Here is a 7,396-nt window from a genome sequence, read left to right on the forward strand (position 1 = left end):
TAAGACCATACTTACCTACCTCTAATCCATGCATAAGCCAAGAAATGTAAGTCTAAACCAAATAGAAAACGAAACCAGATAGGTCATCTAGATAAGACTTTTGGTGGCTAGGAAAGACGGGCACAAAACAAAACCCTTATTCGTCCAACTTGGGCAACTGAGATTCAGGAATCATAACAGAACGAAAATCACGAGAAAGTGAAAGAACAATATTTATTTATGGGAATTTGAAACAACAGTAATATAACTCAAATGTACACTTTTTATGACCCAAACAGAATTCTTTCCTTCCTCTCTTCGTACAAACACTTGTAGATGCAATGAAAACATGTATGTATCGGATTCCAAAAAGAGGTAACTTTAAGGAGGAAATAACCTATTGATGAAAATGTTTCAGGCAGTGTTGGAGACGGGGAAGAGCTTTTCCACCATATTGTTGGAGAGAACTCTGTTTGGGTCAAGCTCACGAAGGAATTTTTGTTGCTTTGTTGTATGCATCCACAGGGAATCTTTTTCTGAGTCTTTCTTGTAGGGCGGCTTCAAGTTCCTCTTTATCCTTTGGTATCTGTTTACATAAAGATCCAAGCAGTAAATATTATATTAGAGAACGTCCAAACAGCAAACTCACTCATTTCCTTTGCTTCCTTTTCACAATGAGGACAATTGTATTTATAGCAGAAAAAGGTATTAAGATACATTCGGTTAAAGGATCTAACTAAAATATCAAAATTCTAAAGAAGCGAGTGAATCAGGACCACTAAATCTACAATTACCTCACTTTTAGCCCAGTGTTCATACGCAGAATATTGATCCCACAATTGTCTGTGTCAAACGTCTATAGTGGTAAAACTCGTCTGTGATGTCCTTCCTCTGGCGAGGATCTGCTGTCGGGAGGTACATGATTATACCAACCTGACACAACATGCATATTATATAAGTGTAGATGACTAGCAACTGAGAGACAGGGAAAGAAAAGGGCACAAAGTCAATTCTGGAACAAGATTGGTCAATAGCAAGAATCTACCAAATAGAGTAAATCATGTAGAGCATCATTTCTACCGGACTCGTCTTTCCTATGTACATGTTCGCAACAATATTTGAAAATGTTTCTCCTCGCAACAGAGGCAGAGACTGACACCAATATCTCATTTATACTTATTTTTGAAGGAAAGTGTAACACCCGTCCCCTCCTCTCTCGAGACCGGCGTTCTACTTACCGAAAAGTACCAAATAAAACCGAATTATTCAAAACCGAATAAAATATAAAACACATTTAATAAAATAAATCTGAAGGAAATACATCTTTAAATTGATTTATAAAAATACGTCAAATAAATCAAATGAAAAACGAAATAAAATACAATTATCCCAAATACACCAAACCGTCCAGATATCCAACTACTCGGCAAGCTCATCTGCAATGGGAAGAAAGAGGGATGAACAACTGGGGAGTCACCCAGTGAGGGATGGAATGCTAAACCGCAAACCACTGACTCAGTACATAGCACTACGACTATGTAGGCATAGCTCTAGCATGAACAAACAAGATGCCTAGTGCATCACACAAAACAAACAATGCGCTGATGGTACATAGCTAGTCCACACACCCCGCATTCTCCTCATACGAATATACGATAATATAATATGCATCGCTAGTCCAGACATCTCTGGACCCCCGCACTCCACCAATATGCGTCGATATGCAAACGACTATGCACCCCGCACCACACAATATATACGTCGCTAGCTCAGACGTCTCTGGGCCCCCGTACTCATCACATATGCGTTGCTAGCTCAGATGTCTCTGTGCCCCCGCACTCTATACGTCGCTAGCCCAGATTTCTCTGGCCCTCGTACTCTATACGTCACTAGCTCAGATTTCTCTGGCCCCCGTACTCATATGCGTCGCTAGTCCAGATCTCTCTGGGTCCCCGCACTCATCACATAGTCCCTACTATATAACTATATATATATATGTATAACAGTCTTTAACATCAATCATTTCACACAACCGTTGAATCTTCTATTATCTTATTTCCAATTTAACAATCAAAAATAATAATAAACAAACAAGACTCTTAAAAAGACTCGATTCACAGAGACGGATCATGTTTCGAAACTAGACTTTCCATAATAGTAGTGTTAAACTAGTACGATATTTAACGGAGTAGCCCTCACCTTAGCCATTATGGAGAACCAGAAACGGATCCGACAATAAACGAGATGACTTGATCCTCAAGAAAATTAGTGTTTCGCCATGGAGTTTCATTACTCTTTAAAGACAAACCATATCAAAAAGGAACATAGACAAAATATTAAGATAAGAATAAGTATTGCATTTATAAGACTGGTTACTTGCTACACAAGTAATAAAGAACGAGCAGTTGAACCTCACGGTTTTGATTCGCGGTTATGGATCTCGGATTCGGGCTAACGGTGATGCATATCCGGTGGATCACGGGTCATGGTTGATGATTATGGTGTGGATCAACGGCGGTCGAGGTGCGGTGATTCCGACTTGTGTGCCTTCTCTCCCTCTCGGCTCATGCTCTCCATCTCACGGATCCGATAGGAGAGATCAGGCAATGACGTGACGGCACGTAACGAGTCTGTGATGGCAGGGGCTGTTCCTCCAGTATGATACCCGGCTCCACAACGTTGATCGGCTGCGGTTGGTGCTAAACGGCGTGTGATGAAGATGACAGCTCCTCTTCCCAAAGCATGGAGATTGCACATAGAACAAGAACATAAACAAAGAGAAGTCAATATTGGAGAAGGGAAGAGATGATAGGTGAAGTAGAGAAGAAAAGAAAATGGTTGATGCGGCTCCCGAGAAGGAAGAAGGGTGAGTGCAAATATATATAGCTAGGTATAAGGAATAACACAATTAATTAGAAATAGGAATAAATTAGTTTGAGGAATGGTTTGGTCCAATCATATTAATTAAAAAAAATAAAACCAAACCAACCGGTTGAAAAACCGGGTCGTTACAATTCTTCCCCACTTAACCGGAATTCGTCCCGCATTCTAAAAGAATCCGAAAAGAACTTCAACGACTATGAAGGAAAGAAGAACACAAGATCAATCAAACAATGTAAGCGAATTGAAACTTGGTCTTCTCCTGCAAAAATAAAAGAGTTAGAGACACTATCAACTAACCGAAAAATTTTGGACAGAAGGTTGCCCCTTTTTTTTTTAAACTCTCAATCCCGAAACATTGATAATTGTTGAAATCTGAGTCCCACAAATCGCCATCCCGGGTCAGAGCCGGGACGAACCCGCTCTGATACCAAATTGTAACACCCGTCTCCTCCTCTCTCGAAACCGGCGTGCTACTTACCGAAAAGTACTGAATCAAATCGTGTTATTCAAAACCGAATAAAATATCAAACACATTTAATAAAATAAATCTCGATATGCAAACGTCTCTGCACCCCGCACCACACAATATATGTCGCTAGCTCAGACGTCTCTGGGCCCCCGTACTCATCACATATGCGTCTCTAGCTCAGATGTCTCTGTGCCCCCGCACTCTATACGTCGCTAGCCCAGATTTCTCTGGCCCTCGTACTCTATACGTCACTAGCTCAGATTTCTCTGGCCCCCGTACTCATATGCGTCGCTAGCCCAGATCTCTCTGGGCCCCTACACTCATCACATAGTCCCTACTATATAACTATATATATATATATATATATAACAGTCTTTAACATCAATCATTTCACACAACCGTTGAATCATCTATTATCTTATTTTCAGTTTAACAATCAAAAATAATAATAAACAAACAAGAATCTCAAACATACTTCACAGAGACGGATCATGTTTCGAAACTAGACTTTCCATAATAGTAGTACTAAACTAGTACAAGATTTAACGGAGTATCCCTCACCTTAGCCATTACGGAGAACCAGAAACGGATCCGACAATAAACTCCGACAATAAACGAGATGACTTGATCCCCAAGAAAATTAGGGTTTCGCCATGGAGTTCCATTACTCGTTAAAGACAAACCATATCAAAAAGGAACATAGACAAAATATTAAGATAAGAATAAGTATTGCATTTATAAGTATGGTTACTTGCTACACAAGTAATAAATAACGAGCAGTTGAACCTCACGGTATTGACTCGCGATTATGGATCTCGGATTCGGGCTAACGGTGATGCATCTCCGGTGGATCACGGGTCACAGTTGATGATTATGGTGTGGATCAACGGCGGTCGAGGTGCGGTGATTCCGGCTTGAACGCCTTCTCTCCCTCTCGGCTCATGCTCTCCATCTCACGGATCCGATAGAAGAGATCAGGGCAATGACGTGACGGCACGTAACGAGTCTGTGATGGCAGGGGCTTTTCCTCCAGTATGATACCCGGCTCCACAGCGTTGATCGGCGGCGGTTGGTGCTAAACGGCGTGTGATGAAGATGACAGCTCTTCTTCCCAAAGCATGGAGATTGCACATAGAACAAGAACGTAAACAAGGAGAAGTCAATATTGGAGAAGGGAAGAGATGATCGGTGAAGTAGAGAAGAAAAGAAAATGGTTGATGCGGCTCCCGAGAAGGAAGAAGGGTGAGTGCAAATATATATAGCTAGGTATAAGGAATAACACAATTAATTAGAAATAGGAATAAATTAGTTTGAGGAATGGTTTGGTCCAATCATATTAATTAAAAAAAATAAAACCAAACCAACCGGTTGAGAAAACCGGGTCGTTACAGGAAGTCAAAGAAGAGAGAATAACAGAGAGAAAACAAGAGTTACCCATGAGAAAAGTTCATCCTCCGCAGTGCTGAATGCAGGACTAATGGGGCTCTTGCTTGGAGCTGTCCAGCGCTGCTCTGTGGCTTCCTTTTCTATCACTTCTTTCAGCTTTTATATGTATTCAAGGTCTTTCATGCTAGGTTTGGCGAGGGTTCCAGCAGGAAAACAAGTTTCAGATAGCCACGGTTGACCGCCGCAGTCAAATCCCAGGATTTCATTGCTCCATCCTCTCAAATAGCATTTTTTTTAGTTTTTTTACAAAAATAACAATCAATAATAAAAAATAACCAAAATAGATTTTTTTATTTTGAAATTTTTAATATTTTTATTTTATTTTTTAAATTTGAAACCCCGGGGATGATGGATAAGTGTTGTGGCTTTTATTGTTTGGCTTTAGAATAATAGCTGTAGATTTTAATGTTGTACCTGTAGATTTTAATGTTGTAGCTGTAGATTAATTATTTCCAGAGCATTAAATATAAAGTTCTAGAAAAATTGATTTTCAAAGCTATTTTGTTTCCTATGTTAGTTTTTATGGCTGTAACTTTAATTTTTTTTTTAAAGCATGATTGGTAAACTAAATTGGAAGTAGAAAAAAAAAGACCGTGCAAAGCACTCACAACACTTGCCAATTACCCATATATTCCCAAAACCCACCTCTTAACTTTAAACCCTAAGTCTAAATTAATTAACTCTTGGGTATAAGTATATATTTATCCTTTAATAAAACTTATTTTGGTCATTTCTTCCTTAAAATCTATTTTTGTGAAAAAAACTAAAAAAAATATTTAAGGGAATTTCTCATTTTTTTAATTTCTTTTTGTATTACATTTAGTCCGCAACAATAGAGAAATCAAGTAAAGACATAACAACTAAAGGATAACAATACCTATACTTCAAAATGCTCTCTCTATAGAGGTCACAGACATTCTTTAAAGCGTCGTGTGTAGTGTACTTTGGTTTGTCCTTAGGTGCCCCACTCCATTTTGACGTGAAGCAGATCTGTATGCTAGACATGGTTTCTCAAGAGTGCAACCATACTATCAAGACTAAGATAACTAAAGTTAGCAACACTTAACACAAGTTGCTGCCTTTCAACACATTGGAGGGTGACCTCAGCAACAACACCAAGGCCACATCGAGCTCAGGATCTTTATCCTTGGAAAGTTCAATAGTCTAGCACCTCAAAGAACAAGGTGGAGACGAAATGTTACTGCACACGAACTCTCTTCTTCTCTTTATCAAAACCGATCCCATTCAGAGAAAGACCCGAGGCAACGGGTCGGATCCTCTTCTTTTTTCTTTCTCATGAGCTTCCTTGACGAGAGCTTCTAGATCAGCTAGAGTCTCCGGTTGGTTGACGTTCCTAGTCTGGATTGGATGGACCTCGTGAGTTAGAGACACTGTGAATGTAACGGCCCTGGCCCGGTGATCCTCGTCAAATACCATAATACAACTCATTTCATCCAATAACTCTTATTAAAACCCAAATAGTCTTACATAAATCCGAACTCAACTTGAAGACTAAAATATCCAATGAAACCTTAAGGAAATGTTTGAAAAATAAAGAAAAGACTCGAGAAAACACTTGCACTGTACGGACTTCTACTCCCGCTCCCTCTCGGCCATACCTGCAGGAAGAGGGGTGAGTACGGATTACTCAGTGAGGGCAGGTTCTGGGAACCCACGAACTCAACTCAGGAGGAGCAAACAATCACAAGTCATGAGTTAATAAGATCTATTACACAGGAACCCAAATACCAGACCATGAACTAATGACACCTAAATGCACGTTTTTATGTCCCGCCTCTCGCGGTTGGCTCGTCTTCTCATTCCCCATGGGTAGCTCTCACTAGACCACTACCCCATATTCATGTGGGTGCCCCAACGGGACACTACCCCACAGCTCCTATGGGTGCCTAGCGTAGAACTACTACCCCACGGCACACCCCCTTATACTCTATATGATCACCCAATCCCATATTTATACTTAACGTCATTCACTTATCTATTCACATCACATCTCAACATCTTATCATCACTTCCTTGACAACCCTAGCATGCCTACGACCTCATCACAACAACCATACTACCTTTTATAACAACTAGATCAATCACATATCACATCACACTTACACACAAGTTCTAGATCTGATTAACAAAGGACTAAGTCCCATTGGTTACTCCACATGAGGCAAGTTCACAACCAAGTCCTCACTTTAGCTTATTGCAGTGGTAGATCTGGATCTAGAGTGGAAGAGACGGTCACTTCTCGTGATCTGGTTCATAAGTAGGATTCACAAGAGAGAGGAGGGTTTAGGATCCGTCATTCCCAATGACATAGAGCTAGAGAGCACGGTCTTTCCTTGTGGTTCAGATCTCAGTTGCTTGCACGAAACCGAATCAAGGAGGCGACGGCTAGGGGCTCGGGTGCGGCGGCTCGGTCTTCGCGGGCGGTGGGCGGCGGCTGGTTTCGACGGAGGCGGGACGGCGGTGGGGAGAGGCGGCGGCGGGGTTCTGCTCGGGCAGGGTTCGCTTGTTGTCTCTCTTGTGGCTGAACCCTAAGGGGGAATTCCCCTTTTATAAGAAGTGGGAGGAGTCATGTCTAGGATTTTTCCTTCTTGGGCCTGT

General features: G+C 41.0%; 1 pseudogene; it reads right to left on the reverse strand.

Annotated features, from left to right (window-relative positions):
• Positions 1-237: 237 nt before the first annotated feature.
• LOC106330613 lies at positions 238-5,405 on the reverse strand (annotated as a pseudogene).
• Positions 5,406-7,396: the final 1,991 nt, after the last annotated feature.

The sequence above is a fragment of the Brassica oleracea genome, chromosome C3 (assembly GCF_000695525.1).
Source record: "Brassica oleracea var. oleracea cultivar TO1000 chromosome C3, BOL, whole genome shotgun sequence".
In the NCBI taxonomy this organism is placed as follows: Eukaryota; Viridiplantae; Streptophyta; class Magnoliopsida; order Brassicales; family Brassicaceae; genus Brassica; species Brassica oleracea.